The 22,166-nt window shown below is 36.6% G+C and overlaps 1 long non-coding RNA gene across 1 annotated transcript; it reads left to right on the top strand.

The window, feature by feature from the left end:
- Nucleotides 1-324: 324 nt before the first annotated feature.
- Nucleotides 325-21,879, top strand: LOC115923476. The gene is made up of 4 exons (XR_004063905.1): nucleotides 325-502; nucleotides 7,277-7,378; nucleotides 15,710-15,779; nucleotides 21,715-21,879. It is a non-coding gene; the product is annotated as an uncharacterized LOC115923476 (long non-coding RNA).
- The last annotated feature ends 287 nt before the right edge of the window (nucleotides 21,880-22,166 follow it).

The raw sequence follows: 22,166 nt of genomic DNA, 5'->3' as shown, positions 1-22,166 counted from the left end.
GTCTACTTAGGCAGTATTGGTCCATATAGTGACGTCATTAAAACATCGTTATTTTTCCGGCGAATCTCTCGTATATCCCGGCTGCGATGAAGGTGGTTGTATTTGTATTTTTTATAAATCACCCGATATGTAGTTGACCTAAAATTTGTACGATGGCCATTTGTTAGCTTACAGTTTCTTGTGATACATTAGTTGAAATGTTTGTGATTTTCTTTGAATTTCACCTTTAACTCAATTTTAGATTCTCTCTTGGTTTATATCTCGTTCAAAGCCTCTCTCGTTTCTTCAAATGAGTACACAGGTACCTGTTTTTCGGAAGGATTAGGGCTGAATTACACCTTACCAATGTTCAACGAGTGTAAGAAGGAACTGCATTATAATGGCAGCATGGTACAGACCATTCCAAAGCTCATCTCATACACATCTAATGAGGAAGCTGCTTGTCCAAGAAGGAAGAGTAAACTGGGGATCCCACCCGGACACAGAGTGTGCAGATTACCTGGTAAGTCGTTCTTTGCCTGCTATAAACATTATAAAACATATAATCTGTTCTACTGTTCTTTTGAAAATGTAATAATGTAAGTCCTAGCCAAAAGTGTCATAAGATTCGATATTTATGTTAGAGACCATTTTAAGACATTGACAACAAACGTTGACAGTCTATCCATAACAGTCGGATGTTATAGTCTGAGGAGTAGCCGAACCCCCCCCCCCCTAAACAAAAAAAAGATGGCTTGACTTCATCCACTAAACACGAAAAACTGTCAAAAGCTTAAAACTTCGATTTAAAAAAAGAAAAGTTCCTGAGGAGGGGTGTTGTATTTATTTTGTAGTTATATTTTACAGGGTAACATTGTTAGTTACAAAACTGCTTTACATAATGACCCTTTTGGCCTTGATTAAGTATGTATATAAGATGATTAAATATTGAATTTATAGAAATATCAATTAATTTCTATTTAAGTGTTGTTTCCTAAAAAAGTTTGAAGTCGATGATAGTTGAAAAGGCATTTTCTTAATTCAATTCAATTCAATCAAGGTTTATTAAAGACATGAATGGCATTCATAGACTGAATTGTACATGCTTTCACAGTGCAGGTAAAATATAATACAAGTATAAGATAACAACATGAGATCAGAAAAATGGAATTAAATATAATATGTACAAGCATAATTTAAAATTTGATTGGTGAAATTATAGTAAAAATATATACGGAATTTAAAATGACTGATTGAGATTGCTTCACTGTCAAATATAACATAATGTCGCACAGCTGTTAAGGCAATTACAAGCTCGGATTTTCATAGTGAACATTTAACATACACGTTAGATTGGGAAGAGCACTGTTCTGGAATCTCTTAGAATTTCAAGAAAATCCCTGATTGTTATTGACGAATCGTAAATTGTATTTGTTGGTTTTCGGTGGCGGTAACCATGATTTGCACAGTAAATTCGTTTCTAGTGCAGTAGCCAGATCTTCGGTGAGTTTTACTCTTCGAGTCACAAGGGTTGGCAATTTCAGTCTTTCTATAGAGCATTGTCATATGAAGTATAATTTAATCCTTATATATCTTATAGGCTCTTTTTTGTATACTTTCTATAACATCAATCTGTTAACAAGTCAAACAGAAACCAGCCAATGCTAATTTTGAAGGACATATCGGAACAACTGACAACCAATACCAAAATAATTAATTATTTTGTGGGGTATGGGTGAATATGGACGTGTGTGCATGTGATTTTTTTGTCGTATTCGGTTCAGGTTTATACTTTCATATCATGAATGATTTGCCTGCCTATTCACGAGTAATATAATACATTCCGTCCTCCACCATGATTATAAAACATATAATCTGTTCTACTGTTCTTTTGAAAATGTAATAATGTAAGTCCTAGCCAAAAGTGTCATAAGATTCGATATTTATGTTAGAGACCATTTTAAGACATTGACAACAAACGTTGACAGTCTATCCATAACAGTCGGATGTTATAGTCTGAGGAGTAGCCGAACCCCCCCCCCTAAACAAAAAAAAAGATGGCTTGACTTCATCCAGAAAAGGAAATAATGTATACATCACTAAACACGAAAAACTGTCAAAAGCTTAAAACTTCGATTTAAAAAAAGAAAAGTTCCTGAGGAGGGGTGTTGTATTTATTTTGTAGTTATATTTTACAGGGTAACATTGTTAGTTACAAAACTGCTTTACATAATGACCCTTTTGGCCTTGATTAAGTATGTATATAAGATGATTAAATATTGAATTTATAGAAATATCAATTAATTTCTATTTAAGTGTTGTTTCCTAAAAAAGTTTGAAGTCGATGATAGTTGAAAAGGCATTTTCTTAATTCAATTCAATTCAATCAAGGTTTATTAAAGACATGAATGGCATTCATAGACTGAATTGTACATGCTTTCACAGTGCAGGTAAAATATAATACAAGTATAAGATAACAACATGAGATCAGAAAAATGGAATTAAATATAATATGTACAAGCATAATTAAAATTTGATTGGTGAAATTATAGTAAAAATATATACGGAATTTAAAATGACTGATTGAGATTGCTTCACTGTCAAATATAACATAATGTCGCACAGCTGTTAAGGCAATTACAAGCTCGGATTTTCATAGTGAACATTTAACATACACGTTAGATTGGGAAGAGCACTGTTCTGGAATCTCTTAGAATTTCAAGAAAATCCCTGATTGTTATTGACGAATCGTAAATTGTATTTGTTGGTTTTCGGTGGCGGTAACCATGATTTGCACAGTAAATTCGTTTCTAGTGCAGTAGCCAGATCTTCGGTGAGTTTTACTCTTCGAGTCACAAGGGTTGGCAATTTCAGTCTTTCTATAGAGCATTGTCATATGAAGTATAATTTAATCCTTATATATCTTATAGGCTCTTTTTTGTATACTTTCTATAACATCAATCTGTTAACAAGTCAAACAGAAACCAGCCAATGCTAATTTTGAAGGACATATCGGAACAACTGACAACCAATACCAAAATAATTAATTATTTTGTGGGGTATGGGTGAATATGGACGTGTGTGCATGTGATTTTTTTTGTCGTATTCGGTTCAGGTTTATACTTTCATATCATGAATGATCTGCCTGCCTATTCACGAGTAATATAATACATTCCGTCCTCCACCATGATATCAAGAACGAGCAACACTCAAGTATATTAATTTCAATTGTTCATATCAAGTACGGTTACCGTGTGGTTTTCTTAACAACACAACATGACGAACAATATGATGATACACCCGAGAGATTCGAAATTTAATCTAATTAGTGGATAATTAATCAGTCAAGTATAGTCTGTTTACCATCAATAGTAGCATAAATTTTGGCACTGGTGACAACGACTGGTCTCTGCTTCCCTCATTTCTGGACAAGAGGTTTTGGAACAAGATCTGTCAATATAGATCAATTATATTAGCAGTGATATTGTAAGAAACTAATACTATTTGTATTCTATTTTATTTGTTGATATCATAAAATAACAGCTATTTACAACAATGCTGATGTACAGTATTCATGCATTCGTAACATATCATATATAGTACAAAACATGAAACTAATGTAACATAATCACTAACTAACTAAAGTATTGATTTTTTTTGTTACTTCGTTTGTATCGAATTTCTTTTGATTACATTTCATATCGAGATAGGTGCGAATTTCTACCTTTAATTTTTTTACCAAATATACAGCATGTATCCTATACTTTTCACTTCCAAAACATTCTCTAATATAGTTTCTATTGATAATAAACTGAGCAAAGCTTAATATAAAATCGACAAGATTCATTTCTCTTCTCTCTATTTCATGACCTATTAAAAGATTTTTATCGTTCAAAATGATTCTTAAATCAAACAAAGTATCGATTATTTGGATACAATCTTCCATTACATAGATAATTCAAAATATGCGTTTAAAAAAAAACTACTTCAAAGGAATCACCTGTTACCATTCATATCGCACTGGATTACATTGCAGACGATGAACTTTGTACATATTGTATCCTTTTACGTAACTTCTGCAACCCAAAAGTCGGTAAATGCACTTTTTAACTTTGCCAATTTTAAGGCCCGGTCACACAGAAAGGACGCATGGGGGACGCACGGCCAGCGCATTGGAAATTTCCAAATTTGGACCAATGCTATGCATTCGTGGTCATTCGCTGTGTGCGTCGGGATTTTTTGAGCATGGTCAAAAGTGTGCGCGGAGCTCGACGCATGAATGTACACGTACACGCCAAAGGGACGCCAGACCTGCTCGGAGCGCGCTAGACCAATGCCAGACAAACATGGAGCACACGCCCTGTATACGTGCAGCGCGCTAGCAACACGTTATGCATTTGGTGTCAGCTCGCTTGCTTCTCCCCTTGAGCCCCCCATGCGTCCCCTCTGTGTGACCGGGCCTTTAAGGCCCGGTCACACATAGACGACGGACGGCCCGCGCATTGAAAATCAGAAAAGGTCGTGCGCCCGACTTTTGTCAGGATTTGGGAGAAGCTAGCGAGCTGACACCGAATGTGTAGCGTGTTGCTAGCGCGCTGCGCGTAAACAGGGCGTGTGTTCCACGTTTGTCTGGCGTTGGTCTAGCGCGCTTTGCGCGGGTCTGGCTTCCTATTGGCGTTTACATCCATGCGTCGAGCTCCATGCACACTTTTGAGCGTGCACAAAAAATCCTGACACACACAGGGAATGACGTCGAATGCATAGCGTTGGTCCAGCGCACTCGACGAACGAGTAACGCAGTATGACGCACACATAACGCACGTCAACGCACTGGCAAAAATTGCAAATTTTCAATGCGCGGGCCGTGCGTCCCCCATGCGTCCCTAAGGCGGAAAGTAATTCATTTTCTTGAAAATTAACAAAAATGGAATCAACTTTTTCATATTATGTTTACTGTAAGACTTGTTTCACTTTGAGGATATTGTTTCTTATTCAGTTTGGAAAATGCCATAACTCATTCCTATATTTAATGTTGCTCTTAGTATTATATCAAAACGTTTCATTTTTAAATATCTGTTACTTTAAACATATCAATATATTTCAATTCAGCCCAGGGACAAAACATGTCAACATTAAAGTCAGGCAACTGTTTGTTTCTACAAATACGATACATATTGCTATTTTTGCAATTAAAATGCAAACAAAGAGGCAAATCTCAAATGTTGTGGATCCAGTATTTAAACAAAATTTTCCAAGCACTTTGCTCACTTCTTAAATACTTATAAGTCCATGATAGACGGAGTGACCGGCATTTCGACTCGAAGTCCATCATTCCCAGCCCCCTTTTATTTCATGATTGTGACAGAAGTTTTGTTTAAGAAACTACTACTCATACTACTACTACTACTACTACTACTACTCCTACTACTAATAATAATAATACTACTAATAATACTACTAATAATAACAATAATAACGAACGTTCACAAGGCGTCGTTCCCATCATAATTGACAGCGCTGTCGCATCCAGTGGTCAGACAATGTAGACAAAGGGTATTTGAATGGTGTAGCTTTCATAGATCTTCGACGTGCATTCGATAAAGTCAACCAGTCTCTCCTCCTAAATAGATTACATCAATATGGTTGCTCCCCGAATGTAATTAAATGGTTTGAATCATACCTGAAAAATCCCCAACAATTTGTCTAATTAGGGAAAGAAAAATCAACATTTAGAAATATAACAATGGGAGTTCCACAAGGGTCCATCTTGGCCCCGCTCCTTTTTACTCTATTTATTAATGACTTCCGATGTTCCATCTCAAATGGCATTGTTTATATGTATGCAGATGTTACAACTATTTCTGTATGTGGTAAAACTAAGCAAGAGGTAGAACTCAAACTTACAAAAGCTCTTGGTGAACTGAATTCTTGGCTGAATAAAAATAAATTGATTTTGAATAGTGATCAGACCAAATCGATGCTGCTAGGATCAAAGCATAAGCCTAGATCATTAGATAACAGTATGATGTCGATTGAATTAAATGGATGCCAGTTGGAATGTGTATATGCATATAAATGTTTGGGAGTTATAATTGTACTGCTGTACTGTTTGGTCGGGGAGATTTGAAGCAACTCATAGTAAACTGGAGAGATTACATAAGAGGGCAGCATATATGATTTCTCGTTGTTCCTGGGAACCCCCATCTGAACAAATTTTTGAAATTCTATCCTGGCAGAAAATAGATCTGTTTTTTTTTTAGAGCATCTTGTTGTATGATTCACTAATGTTTACATAAAGCTGCACCTGAAGTACTCGGTGATAAATTTATTTATATCGAAGCGATATCATCTCGAACAACGAGGAGCACACATAAGATGTTAATAAGAATGCCACATGCTCGTACGACCTTTTATCAGAAGTCATTTCTTGTCACAGGTCCATCAAACTGGAATAAATTACCCGAATGTGTTCGATTTATAGAAAATATGAAACCATTTAAACGTGAAATGGCAAAATGGCAAAAGACGTCCTCGTTGTAATATGATCATGTTGTAATATGACTCTTTTTTTCTCTCATCTTTGTATAGGCCTATATTTTATTATATATTCATCTTGATTTCTCCTGTTGGTTTGTTATTGTTGTTGTTGCTGTTGATTTTTTTTTTTTTTTTTTTTTTTTTTTACTGTTTGCTTCAATTTGGATATATGGCATTTACATATTTGTATCATATACATATTACTCATTTCGTTATTACTCATTTCGTTAAAACCAGTATTTATTTGCTGATTGGGCTACCCTTCTTTTTAAAGATGTGTAATAAATAAATAAATAAAAAAATGTAGGGAATATGGTATACTTGTGGATAATCTATAAAGACACAAATCAATACAAAAACGTACGTCAGTAGTAGTAGTAGTAGCAGTAATAGCAGCAGCAGTAATATCACTGTTATCACATCGTTATTAATAGTAGAAGTAGTAGTAGTAGTAGTAGTAGTAGTAATAGCAGTGGTATTACTATTATTACAATGATAACTATTATTTATATTATTGTTATTATTATTATTATTAGTATTGAATTTGTCATTGTATGTAGATTTAAGTTTAAGTCTGGCCTGTAACTACATGGCTTCCTCTTTTTCATCATGTAGCAGTAGCCTACCTGAAAGAATACAGTGATACATCATATACATCAAAGGTATGAGGGAGTCGCAGAAGTTTACCAGTATTCCTAAACAATCAAATTCCTATGGTTGAGCAATAATTGCAGTGTCTTGTCCCCTCTTTTGACTACAGATTGTGGCGAAAATCCTTGTCGAAACGGCTGGTGTGAGGAGACTATGAGAAACTTCAAATGCCACTGCTCTGCCGGATATCGAGGAAAACGTTGCGATGAACGTAAGAATACAAAACAATCCTAATAATTATTTGACAAGTCGGTTAGGGAATTAAAATATACAACTTAATTTTTTCTAGTAACCTGAATTCGAGCAAAATTATAAACTTTGTAAAAAGCAACCGAACGGTGTACAGTATAACCAACCGATTGTACGAACATGATACATTAGTGAAACCTATTTCAGACAGGTATGGAAATATATTTTATTTGAAATTTAAAAAAATCATGAATATTCATCAATTATGCAAATTAGGTCATATAAGCTAAATATATATTCGCGCACTCATTATGCAAATTAGGAAAGTCAAACTGTTCATTTTTGGGGCATTTTTTAAATCATATATTCATAGATCATATTTACACCAAATATTAACCTTAAAATCCAAATATTTTTACAATGCCGATAAAATATGGCGATCGAAATTACTTGGATCACCGTCACAGCTAGTTTCTCATGTGTTTCACAAATTATTCAGAAAAACCGATCATATGATAAGAATTGTACAGTTGTGGGTACCTTGAGTGTAAATATCAAATTGATTTAATGAGTGAAAGACTTGAGGATATTGCATTTTTGTAGGGGTGTTTTATACATTGAGGTGCATTTTTACCACGCAGAATAGCAGTGCGAGTCAATGGAGATCAGCGGGCCATGTCACACATGGCTGAAAAGACAATATTCTAATTAAATAATTTAACATATATCCCACATGCCTATAACTATGAAACTACACAGAATTGTAGTTAAAGGTATGCTTAAAATATATGTGAAATAATAATTAAAAAATATTGTTTAGTTTTTTGTAATAAATTTACAAAAAATGCTATTTCCACCAACTGACTGCTGTTGTGTGTGTGTGTGTGTGTTCGCGGGACAGACTGTGTGCACAGGCAGTGTGATCACCCTACTTTCAGTCAAGTATTTCATTGTATTATGTAGTTTGGTAGGTTTATTTTACTAACTGTTTAATTTTCAGATATCAATGATAGTTTAAAGATATGGAAAAGATTCTTGTATTTTATATTTAACAAAGCAATCTCACATTCAAAATCACTATCAAGTGCTATATACGCGAACTAGCTACGTTTGTGCTGGCGAAAATGAGACAACCGGAGCAATATGTAACATTGAAAGGGGTACTTCTTACAAAGGAACAAGGGCACTTGTCAAAGTAAAAGGGGCACCTCTCAGATTGGAATAGGGCAATTATCAGAGTTGAAAAAGGGCACTTATATGAATGGAAAATGGACACTTATCGCAAAGGAAAGTAGGAATTTGTCAAAGGAATAGGGGTACGTGTCAAAATAAAAGGACGCTCATCAGAGTCGAAAGGGGAAAGGGGCTTTTTTACTAGGTAATATGGGCACTTGTCAAAGTGAAAAGGACACTTTTCTACGTAAAAATGGGCCTTTTTGCAAAGATAAAGAGGCACTTTTTCTATGTAAAAACATGCAATTTTGGGGCACTTGAAAAAGTGAACCCCCCCCCCGAGAGCGCCGCCTCTGCCTCACTTTCTCGAAGTTCTTCTCCTCTATTTGAGTTATATCTTTGTAGAGAACTGATGTAGTTAAATGGGGGTTATTAACGTGCCCCTTCCCTGTCATGTTCTATAGACATATTTCGATTTACATTCACCTAAAATGTAATTAAATTGTAATAATATAGTAGGGAAAATTAAGGAGTCGATCAGATCACTTTTTCCCAATTTGTATCATTAATAATGGTCTGTTTTCACTCAAATTTTCAGATTATCTTTATTTGTACATCTAGCATTGAAGTCACTACCTTAGCTCCACTTTCTCTCATCTGAACAATGTTACAAAGTTCCTTTAAGTCCGGGAGATTGTTTCTATCACATAGTTAGGCAAACAGTTTAAATCTAAATAATGTATAATCATCATTTCCACTTAATCTACTATCGTACACAAATAATATGACTCGATTTATATTAATAGCAACCCCCCCCCCTAGAATTAAAAAAAAGGACATAAAATACCCCTAAAAATGAATCTTTCACTGAACTGCAAGCCTGCCCAAATGAAACCATTATTTCCCAGCATTGGTAACAAATAGAAACGAGATTAAAATGAAAGAACTCCATGGCGACCAGAAGTGAATTGAATCATGCACGACATACATATATTATCCATTCAGTGAGCCATGGCATGAACACCTGTATTAGTATAATTGTTGTAAACCGAATTAATTCTACTATGATTAGGATAAGTAGGCGATCATACACTGATTAATGCAGTGTTAAAAAAGCGCATGCAAATAATAATGTAGGCACAGTGATGTGGATCAATTTTTCACAAACAATTTCCGCCATTCTAGGCCAGTGTGCAATGCTAAAATGTAACAACAACAAAAGATTTAAAAAGTAGAAAAGCATTGGTAACAAATAGGAACGAGATTAAATAGAAAGAACTCCATGGCGACCAGAAGTGCATTGAATCATGCACGACATACATATATTATCCATTCAGTGAGCCATGGCATGAACACCTGTATTAGTATAATTGTTGTAAACCGAATTAATTCTACTATGATTAGGATAAGTAGTCGATCATACACTGATGAATGCAGTGTTGAAAAGGCGAATGCAAATAATAATGTAGGCACAGTGATGTGGATCAATTATTCACAAACAATTTCCGCCATTCTGGGCCAGTGTGCAATGCTAAAATGTAACAACAACAAAAGATTTAAAAAGTAGAAAAGCATTGGTAATAAATAGAAGCGAGATGAGAAAGAATAAACGCTATGGCGACCAGAAGTGCAATGAATAGTGCACCACAATACACATATTATATTTATCAATATAAAAAAATTCAGTAAGCCATGGCAAGAACACCTTTATTAGTATAATTGTTGAAAACCGAATTTAATTTTATTATGCTTAGGATAAGTAGGTGATCATTAACTGATGTGTTCAGTGTTTGAAAAAGCGCAAGCAAATGATAATGTAGGCACAGTGATGTGAATCAATTATTCACAAACCATTTCCGCCATTCGAGGCCAGTGTGCAATGCTAAAATGCAACAGCAACAAAGATTTTAAAAAGTAGAAAGAAAGTGGCCTCCATAGTTGACGATGTCACTTTATCTATCATTAAATAAAACGAACGTGACAATGATGAAGCTCGTTTCAAGTGCAAGCTAATACTTACATCAGATATCACATTTTTCATTATGAGTATACATGCAATTTACCTGAGAAAAAAAGAAAGAAAGAAGAAAATGGCTTCCCATAAGAAGACCAGGAGAAGAAGAAGAAGACCAATAGTATTAAAAAAGAGAAAAGGTTGCATGAAATTAGACAAGATAATGAATGATATATAATCCTAGATCATAGCGGACGGTGGAAACAGGGAGGAAGTCACTTCTAAAAACGAAATCAGTACGGCGTAGAAAATACTCTTATCTTTGATGTATGTATGTATTTATGTGTGTATGTATTATTCGGAGGTGGGGAGGGCGGGGGGGGGGGGGTGACACAGCAGCCATCTCTTTTTGTCAACATTTGACGAAATTATTTAGGGAAAAAAAAATACTTATTTATTGTATCATATGTACAAGTTTCTTACTATTGAAGTAAGTAAATTGGACAAAACAAATATGAAAATTATCAAATATTCTTTTTAGGCTAGTGACTGGTGATTCATAACTCAAAATAAACTACTTGACAAGCAATAGGTCTATCTAGTACGAATTGGTTTTTCAAAGCCACCCATTTTTCCTCTTCCCATGCTGCGTCACTTTCCCTACTCTCAATTTCTTTAATTTGAATATCCAAGGGAGTGACTTGGAAATGGGGATGCAATACACGTATCTCGCTCTTGTCTGTTTATGGCATTCCCAAAAATATATAGGCCTATTTGAAATCGTTAGCTCTAAACTATTTACACAGTTTTACTGTCTAGATTGATCCGTCAAAAAACATCGCCCGAATGTTAGCTGAAACGTAAACGAAATGCAGATCACCAGTGAGTCACTCAACAATCGGATAAAGCTACGCCCATTTATTTTATTGGTATCTCTATTACGAGCATTCACTAACACAGACTTGGTATAATTCAACACCTGTACATTCATTGGCTAATATCATTTATGCCACTGATGTCATGCTTCTTACTGCGCATGTATGGATTATGTTTTTGCTTATTGTTGCTAAGGCTCAATATATTAATCTCTTCTTAATTCTGGAATGATATTTCGGTAGGGAATATCATTACCTAGTAATTGGTTTGTGGTGATGTAGCTTCTCGTCTGCCTAGTTCAAGAGAGAGAGAGTGAAATCCATCAAGCGTACCCCGACAGTTAATGATGTATCACTTATTCATTATCGATTTCAAAATATTTAGCCAGGGTGGCCCATTCAGCGATTAGCTGGTCTTCCGAGGAAGCCCTGGGGAAAATGGTGACAAAATCATACATGTAAAAATATGAAAAAAGTACTCATAGAAGTGTACAATTGAATCTGATATATAGTATAAATAAACATAGATTTAAAACAATAATACAAATGGCAACAGATTTGTGTGTTTCAACTCTTTCCGGACAGATTTAGATTTGATTTCGCTTTGTGTTTTGTTACATGGAATTCATCGGAAGTATCGTGATAATGTTGAACAGATTCTGAGGAAAACTGCACGAAATTTCCGGCTATGTCTTCCTTGACTAATTCCTAGTGTTTCCCCCTCATAATCACAACATTAGCTTTATGCCTTAACTCGTGTGGCATCGACTATTAGTTTCGAAACGGCAGTTGAGTTATTTGTGATTCATCTCTCTGCAGTTAAAGCAGCCTTTGTATCATATGTCAAGCTTTTATACCATGCAGTGTTTCCTTTCGTCATAATAAATTTTCTTAGCTAGGACATCAGATTTCATTGGTTTGATGGAATTTCCTTACATTTCTCAAAATTCATCTAACGTTCCATTTATGTTGTTTGCAAGGCCGAGGCTGACGTCATATGTCTTTTGTTGCACCATAAAATCAACTAAATTTCCAGTTTTGCGAGAAAAAAATGAAAACACTGATAACATGGTTCGCTAAACACTCGATTGTCAAAGCGGTCGGGGTGGGCACGGGGGAATGTATCAAGTGTTCCTCGCGTTGATTGGTTACTTGAGATGGGCGTGTCTCACTACGCAGACCTTCCTGATCAGAGTGTCTGTTTGCTGCGAAATTCGAGGCATATTGGATATTAACCCCGTGAAAGTTGGCGTTAATTTCCGAGTGTTTCAGTAGACGTGTTCATCATTTCCCATTTCGCTGTCTAAATCATAATTAGGCAAATTTGTATTGCGAACATAAATATCATTTCGAAAAATAAATATACAGACTATCTGTAATACTGGAACTTTTATTCACGATTTTACTTCCTTTTGAGGAGTTCGGGAATACGGACTACATTGCAAGAAAAACTTTACAGAAACTATAATGACAGTGTCATATTTGAGTTATAAAGACAACACAGCAAGGAAGATGAGCAAAGTCTTTCGACAACCTTAACTGTAGTATTCTTGGATGCTTGCTTCACGTTTACAATACATGTTGTCTTCTGAGAGTTAACTTTATTTGAGATGTGCGCAAGAACAAAATACAATCAATCAACTGTTGCTCGACTTGATTTCATCGAATAATTGAGATTTGTTTTCCATCGGTCAAAATGGTGAGTCCTCGCCTTTATTTATTTAATTACAAACATGTGCATATATATATATATATATATATATATATATATATATATATGTATGTATTTATGTATGTTGTATATATATCAGTGGTGGGTCTAGGTGGGGGCCGAATCGGCCAGCCCATCCCCCCCCCTCCACTGGGAGAGAGAGAGAGAGAGCAACGAGAAAGAATCGCTACCCTGAATACGAAATAAGAACCAGGGAGGATGTTGTCGTTAGTAGAACAATACAAAAAACAGTTTTATTTTAATAAAAAAATTAGAGATGAAATGATAGGGGCTGTGTAAATATCGAGGAGAAAATCACTACTGCTATCGCTCGTGACGTGACGACTATCTCAAAGATTCTGAAGTCCTAACACTCGAGAGCGTCCGGGGGCTCCGTCCTTTGTTCCTCCGGCAGGGGAACTCCCCCTGCACCCCATCCGCAAAGATAAAAGTGATTCCCCAGACAACCCTTTGTTGTAAATTTGTCCATATTAGAGAGTGAATGTCTTTCTGTCGCTCAAGACGGCCATTTTGAAGGTTCAGAAATGCTAAAACTCGAGAACGCCTGGGGCTCTGCACCACAACTGGAGCCTTAGGGCGGGCCCTTGGTCCCGACCCCATCCAGAAAGGCTAGCGCTAACGTGCAAACGTTGGTTCCTCCCCCCTCCGAAATCCTAGATCCGCCGCTGCATATTAAATCGTAGATATAAGTTGTTGTTGTTGGTAGTAGTTTTATGGCGTTCATTCATAACTGGATATATACGCGATATCTTCAGTTATATAAGAAAATTGAGTTATCAGTAAAGAACACTGGAAATAACAAATTGTAATTGTAATAAATTAATCAGTATCGCAATTTATTAGGAGTTTCTAGATGGTTTACAACTTCGTATTTCTGCTTTTTTGTCTTCATACGTTTTATCTGGAAGCCCGGTTTCGATTGCATAGAAATCTAGCTTTGCATATTGGGTTTTATCATAGAATTCGATGATAATGATCAATTGTATTGGATAACAAATTTATCAAGATCTGAATTTTATACATTAATATTTCAAAGAAATACAAGGCAAAACTAATGTGAAATATGAATATATTTTTGTTTAAAGGACGTGGGGAATCAACATTTCCCATTTCTTAGAAGTTTCAATTTTGTTGTGTCTACCTAATATTGATGACCACATGTGGCATGTTTTGTATTAAAAACAATATAAACATTCGCAAAGCGTTCTTTTTTAAACTAATTTCGTTATCCCCATCCTTATCTTTAAGTCAATCCAATAGTTTCAGGGTTTCATCTTCATCTTTCTACTCGTCTTTAATTGGTAGTCAACATTGTCTTACTATAGATAGTCATTGTAACGAGTATTTAACTGTTAAGTCCGGGGTGCCACAAGGGTCAATTCTGGGCCCATTGATTTGTGTTTGTACATTAATGATATTAATAATTAAACATTTAATAATAATTCCAAAATATCACTTTATGCTGACGATACTGTCATTTTTAATAATTCTAATGATTTTTCTAAAGTTCAAGAAAATTTACATAATGACTTTGATTTAATATTTAAATGGTTTGGTAAAGATGTATATACACCCTCAAAAAAATATGGTTATGTCCTTTGGATCAAAAAGAAAGTTGAAGAACAATCGTCTCTCAATTAAATCAATTGGATAAAAACTTACAGTGTGTCGAAACAATGAAATACTAGTTATACTTGACTCACAACTTGCATGGTCTGAACATATAAAATATATAAGTACTAAGATATCTCGTTCTATAGAATGTATTCGTCGTATAAAACGCCAAATACCCCATGAAACTCTTGTAAACCTCTATTTTGCATTAATTTTACCACATATCGACTATTGTTGTACTGCTTGGGGAAACTGCTTAAAGACAAATTTATCGAAGCTGCAAAAGTTACAAAAAAGATTTGCGAGATTGATTTTAAATAAGGAGTACGACACACCACAATGTACGCTTCTTACGACTTTAAACTGGCAATCGGTCGAACAAAGATTAAAATATCACTACTGTTTGTTAGCTTTTAAAATTATAAATGTCATAGCCCCAACTTATTTAAAATCACTTATCAATTATCGCATCTCAACTACTGTACCCGCTATTCATTGAATTCTCTTCTTGACATCCCATACCCGAAAACCGAATTCAAAAAAGATAATTCTCGTATAAAGCAAGCACCCTATTTAATAAACTTCCTCCCTCAATTCAATCAACCAAATCAATTCAAATATTTAAGCGCGGATGCCAATTGGCAAAGCATTTATTATAGTAGAATCTCCGTTCTTATTTCCCTCTACCGGTATAAGCAGTTTTCTTATGTTATTATGTATGTACTCTATATTATGTCAAACATGTAAATGTTCAGTTTTTATGAATGTTATATTGTTATGTATTCCTTGTATTTTGTATATCACAAACTTGTTATGTCGTTCTAGAGAGCGTACTTGGAAAGCAGTTCTGTTAAAGTGAATGTATACCCACCCTCTATTTCAAATAAAACTTGAATAAATAAATAAATACAAATAAATACATCACTTTTCGTAAGAGTGAGAAAACGGTTTTACTTTAACAGTGCTAAATCCCTTCATTTTTTTTTCTTTTTGACTATACAATAGATGCAGAGACATAAATCCGCTGTTACCCTGAGAGACACGTTCCTACTTCTCTGCACTTCATTCGTCATTGGTGAGAGTTAGAATGAATTTCGTCTTTTTTAAAATTAATTAGGAGCATACTCGCGGGCTAGATCAGTTACCTTGGGGGCAAAAGTCCAATTTGAGGGTTTTGAGACATTTGATATTGTTTTCAATATGTTGAAAAAATATTCTGCTGAAAAACAGTTGTACCATATTTCAAAAAAGCCGCTATGCATGTATATGTAATATTGAACAGTTTGAAGATTACCTTTTAACATAACCACAATTTTACCCGGTTTGAAAGAGAATTTCTCTACAAAATGATACTACATTTGTTAGGCTTGATTATAGTTTGAATAACAATGGAGAGCCAAAAATGTGATTTCCCCCAAATTTTCACCATAATATGAATGCATGTTTCTCTACGTTTCATGAATTATCTTCAATAATTTCTTTTTAGAAAACTGCCTAAACATATGTTCAATATGATATCAAAATTATCTTTTAAATGTTATAGCGCTCTAAACTTAGTATGCTGATATCAGTTAACATGGCATTTATGGGTAAAAATACGTCAACCCCTAAAGTATTGCAACAACAGGTTTACCAAAGGTTTCCGGTAACGTTTGAAATCTGGAACAACATACTAAAATTTTAAGAAACATACCTAGGTATCGGGGGTCGAAGAATCCATCATACCACATACAATGTGTTATGGCCACCAAAATATCTGTAAATTCAACATGGCATCCAAAATGGCCACCATTCTCCTAAAGATGACCGGAAGTGAGTTAAAGTTGGCAGTAAAACTGTCATTTGCAAGATTAAATGTATGTTTAAGAGGTCAGGATACTCTAGTGTGCTTTAAATGATCATAAAAGGTTTAATTCCACTTGCTATAGCCTTATACTCAAAACAATTTCAAAGATGGCATCCGTTTTGTAATCCGAGATGGCCGACGAAAACTGAAATTAGCCATAAATCGTGACATATCCATATAAGAGATTGTTGTATCTATACCTAGGTTTCGGGGTCGACAAATCAATTTTGACTGTTTAAAATGTGTAGTAGCCGCCAGAAAACCCGGTAACTCATGATGGCGTCCACAATTTATTGTAGCGAGTATCGTAACATAACCGGATTCAGTTTACTATTTACAAGACAGTTTTCAAGTGCAAAGTACATTTTAAGTGTAAAAATATTCATTGATGCACGAAAAAGTATGTTATAGCCTTTTATAGAGCAATGTATCCAAGACGGCTGTGCTGCCATTGTGCAATTCAAAGTTGTTGCCAACGCATTTTTATTTGCTATCCATTAGGTATCCCATCAATAAATATAATGTTAGTGTCTTTTCATTGGTTTCGGGATTTAAAACTCTATTAAAACAAGATCAAGTTGATATGTGTCAAGAATGATGGGCAGGAAAGCTGGAAAAATGTTTAAGAACGGCTGACAAATTTAAATGATTGAAAGTGAGTAACATTTTTATTTTACCAAATAATGAGGATAATTATATTTGTTAGGTGTAAGTGTATTTTAGCGTTAAAGGTGTACATTGTAGGTTTTGTTAAGATATTCAATACTGTTTTCAAATGTGCAGTCCATCTTGGAGGGCAGAATGGGGGAAAAATGTATATCACATTTCATCTAAGGCTAGAATGTCGACCTCAGTGACACATAATGTCTTGCATTCATGCCAGCAGCCAAATTATAGAGCACAGTAGCAACCATATTTAAAACATTACTGTCTCGCGTAAAACTATGTGATTCTTTTTGTATATCAATGAAAATCCATAACTCGAAAATACATTTTGTTTAATCTTCACAACGTCTTACTGTTCAAAAGAGAATCAAAATCTGGTTATGTAAATTATTTATTTGCTAAATTGGAAATGCACCATCATGGATTTCCAGGTTTTTTGGTGGCCATACCACTCTTGAACGTCATTTTGAAAATAACCACTTTCCGGGGGTCCGATTTTCTTAGAGTTTGTGCCTGCTTTCAAGAACTACCGGAAACCGTTGAGAAACCTGTTGTTCATCCTAACACCGTTTACCACATAATATCACCCATAGCAACCATCACATCCAGATGCCACTCTGACAAAATGACGTCTCCTACAAATTATCATTATTTACTTCACCCTTAAAAACTTCATATTAAAAAACATGCTAGTGTGCGGACCTTGGAAGGCTCCTGGGCTAGAATAAGGACTTTTAGATTTGCACGTCGACATAGTTGACTGCTACGTGATGACGTCATTTTAAGGCACCGCGCATGCGTCACGTCGTCTCCGTCGTCGACTATCAGAATCGAGAACGCGTCCACTTTGATTTTCCCGTCGTCCTAAATCTACAGCGCCGTGCACTTGTTTTCACATAGTCGTGACGTCATTTCAAGCCTCAAGATGAATGATAAAAAATTCAGAGATATAATTTTGTCTTTGAGTAACAACAGCTTTCACGAAACTGAGGTAGATATAGGTAGATTAAAATTCTTTTGTCTTGAAATGTGAAAGTTTGATTGGTATGTTATAGCACCCTTAGAAAGGTTTATAGCTAGTGGCAATGGCAGTGTGCATAAGCTTCGTCTCCGCACCGTGTACCGCCCAGCCGGCTGGTGACGTGACAGTACGCGCGGAATTTCCTTTGAAATTTGGCGCGCCGTTCATGACTTCATCATGCTGACTTCCTGTCGACGTATATCCTCGAGTAAAATCTAAAAGATCATATCTGTAGTCAACAGGGGCAGTTGACTACGCTGACACGCATGATCAGTGGACGTTCACGCCGTTTCCGTCCACTCAATCTAAAAGTCCCTAACGACTCCTCCTATACACCGCACCCATATTTCGCATCCCCTCTTTTCATATTCAATTAAACACCTTCGACTCAACGCATGCCAGATAGCAATTAGTGTTCCCACGTATTGCCGTATAAACAACATTTGCCAGCTATACGATGTAACGCTGGCAAATACATGTTGCAATTGTTTTTGGTCAAACTCTATTCTGACCCCACTAAGTATTGTATCTCATATCTTGTTTGGTTTAAGTCTTTAATTTAGGTGATCGTGGTAGTAAAGAAAGGTAGGGAGGTAGAATCATGATTGTTTGAGAGATGGTTCCCTTACTAGGGAGCCGGAACGTACCTGTCAAAAACAAAACTACATGTTATGTCGTAATTCGAATGAAGACACGACAGGTAGTTAAATGTTTTTTGACCGGTTCCTGATCCACCCTCTTTCTGCTTCCCCATGTTTGGCCAAACTGATGACATGTGTCCCCATCATATGGTGGCCCTGAAGGGACATCGCAAATAGACTAAATCGTGAAAAATATGCGATAAAATTCACGATATCGTCAATTTTATCGCATATTTTTCACGAAGAAATTCACGAAATTGACGATATCGTGAACTTTATCGTGAACTTTTCACGATATAAAGTTCACGATATCGTCAATTTTATCGTGTACTCTATCGTGTACTCTATCGTGTACTCTCCTGACGGGCGCTTCGTAAACAAAACCAGCCCTAGCTGGGGGAGACAGAGAGAAGGAAAAAAAGGGAAAGGGAAAGAGAAGATAAAAGGAAAGAAAGAATAATAAGAAGAAAAGAGGGAAACGGGGGGGGGCGAAGGGCTCTTGCCTCCTCCTCACTCCCCCCCCCCCCCGCCAAAAAATAAATAAGGAGAGAGAGAAGGGAAAGGGAAAGGGAAAGAAAATATAAAAGGAAAGAAAGAAGAGGAAGAAGGAAAGAGGGAAACGGGGGAAGGGCTCTTGCCCCCTCCCTTCCCCCCCGCCAAAAATAAATAAGAGAGAAAAGGGAAAGGGAAAGAAAATATAAAAGGAAAGAAAGAAGAGGAATAAGAAGGAAAGAGGGAAACGGGGGAAGGGCGAAGGGCTCTTGCCTCCTCCCTCCCCACCCCCCGCCAAAAAAAATAAATAAGAGATAGAGAGAGAAGGGAAAGGGAAAGGGAAAGAGAAGATAAAAGGAAAGAAAGAAGAGGAAGAAGAAGAAGAAAAGAGGGAAACGGGGGCGAAGGGCTCTTGCATCCCCCCCGCCCAAAAAATAAATAAGAGAGAGAGAGAGAGAGAGAGAGAAGGGAAAGGGAAAGAGAATAAAAAAGGAAAGGAAGAAGAATAAGAAGAAAAGAGGGGCTCTTGCCTCCTCCCCCCCCCCTCCCGCGCCAACAAATAAATAGGAGAGAGAGAGAGAGAGAGATAGAGAGAAGGGAAAGGGAAAGGGAAAGGGAAAGAAAATATAAAAGGAAAGAAAGAAGAGGAATAAGAAGGAAAGAGGGAAACAGGGGAAGGGCGAAGGGCTCTTGCCTCCTCCCTCCCCACCCCCCGCCAAAAAAAATAAATAAGAGATAGAGAGAGAAGGGAAAGGGAAAGGGAAAGAGAATAAAAAAGGAAAGGAAGAAGAATAAGAAGAAAAGAGGGGCTCTTGCCTCCTCCCCCCCTCCCGCGCCAACAAATAAATAGGAGAGAGAGAGAGAGAGAGAGAGATAGAGAGAAGGGAAAGGGAAAGGGAAAGAAAATATAAAAGGAAAGAAAGAAGAAGAAGACGGAAAGAGGGAAATGGGGGAAGGGCGAAAGGCTCTTACCTCCCCCTCACCCCTCCCGCCATAAAGGGAAGAGAAGGGAGAGGGAAAGAAAATATAAAAGGAAAGAAAGAAGAGGAAAAAGAATAAGAAAAGAGGGAAACAGGGGCGAAGGGCTCTTGCCTCCTTTCTTTTCTTTCTTTTCCTTTCTTTCCTAGATCTCCTTCTTTTTCGTTTTTCTCTTTCATTCTTCTCTTTCCCTTTCCTTCTCTCTCTCTCTTATTTATTTTTTGGCGGGGGGCGGGGGGACGAGGCAAAAGCCCTTTGCCCCCGTTTCCCTCTTTTCTTCTTCTTCCTCTTCTTTCTTTCCTTTTATCTTCTCTTTCCCTTTCCCTTTCCCTTCTCTCTCTCTCTCTCTCTGATTTATTTTTTGGCGGGGGGGGGGGGGGAGGGGGGGCAAGAGTCCTTCGCCCTTCCCCCGTTTTCCTCTTTTCTTCTTCTTCCTCTTCTTTCTTTCCTTTTATCTTCTCTTTCCCTTTCCCTTTCCCTTCTCTCTCTCTCTCTCTCTGATTTATTTTTTGGCGGGGAGGGGGGGGGGGGGAGTGAGGAGGAGGCAAGAGCCCTTCGCCCCCCCCCGTTTCCCTCTTTTCTTTTTATTATTCTTTCTTTCCTTTTATCTTCTCTTTCCCTTTCCCTTTTTTCCTTATCTCTGTCTCCCCTAGCTAGGGCTGGTTTTGTTTACGAAGCGCCCGTCAGGAGAGTACACGATAGAGTACACGATAGAGTACACGATAAAATTGACGATATCGTGAACTTTATATCGTGAACTTTTCACGATAAAATTCACGATATCGTCAATTTCATCGTGAAAAGTTCACGATAAAGTTCACGATATCGTCAATTTCGTGAATTTCTTCGTGAAAAATATGCGATAAAATTGACGATATCGTGAATTTTATCGCATATTTTTCACGATTTAGTCTATTCGCGATGTCCCTTCAGGGCCACCATACCATCACTTCTTCGCTACCCCTCCCGGACCAGTGACAAAAGACGAGTTTGAATAGGGGGTGGCGGCACGGGGGAACTTCCGTAACAAATGCAAAAATGTGGAGTGTGGAGGGGAGAAGAATGAGAGTGTGTGTGTGTGTGTGAGAGAGAGAGAGAGGGGGGAGAGAGAGGGAGAGAGAGGGGAGAGAAAGAGAGAGTGAGTGAGTGAGAAAAAGAGAGAAAGAGCAGAAGATGCGTATTCTAGTGGTCTGCGAACATAATTATTCAGGTTGAACTCCGTTGAACGAAAGTAATGAGATTACATTTTTGTATTTGATTCTTTGTTGTTTCCTTGCGATCTTGTTTTTTGTGTGTATACATGTCAACTTTACATTTTGTGTATTTAATTACTTATTGATATTCTGTATATGTGTACGTGTTTCAGCTCACGCGCGGGGGTCTACAAACATGGCCGATGAAGTGTTGCATACGGAGGATAATCATTGCCAGCCGATTCTTGTCAATGGTAAATTGATGCCTATAGTGCCAGAATACATGCCCTCGTTTCCCGTCGCCTTGAAGGGTATTAGACACCATTTCGTTTGCAAGTTAGCTGGTGAGTTTTAGGTTTATAGTGATGATCGTATGATATGTCAGTCCAACTTGTAGATTGATTTTAACTCATCGAAGGGTAGGCATTGGAAAATTATGATTCTTGAACAATAATGATAACTATACAATTTAGAACCTATCAACTACTAACATGTATGCATGCGTTAGAAAATTGAGATCTTTCTGAGATCATAGAGGAGTCAATGTCGAAATATTTTCAGACTTAGAAATATGCAATAGTATATAAAGGATAGGTGTTAAGAATCATGATCTTTTCACACATGC

Source organism: Strongylocentrotus purpuratus, unplaced genomic scaffold, assembly GCF_000002235.5.
Source record: "Strongylocentrotus purpuratus isolate Spur 01 unplaced genomic scaffold, Spur_5.0 spur5_scaffold_14, whole genome shotgun sequence".
NCBI lineage: Eukaryota > Metazoa > Echinodermata > Echinoidea > Camarodonta > Strongylocentrotidae > Strongylocentrotus > Strongylocentrotus purpuratus.
Note: the sequence above shows the minus strand (reverse complement) of the source record. Positions and strands in the feature narration are given on the sequence as shown.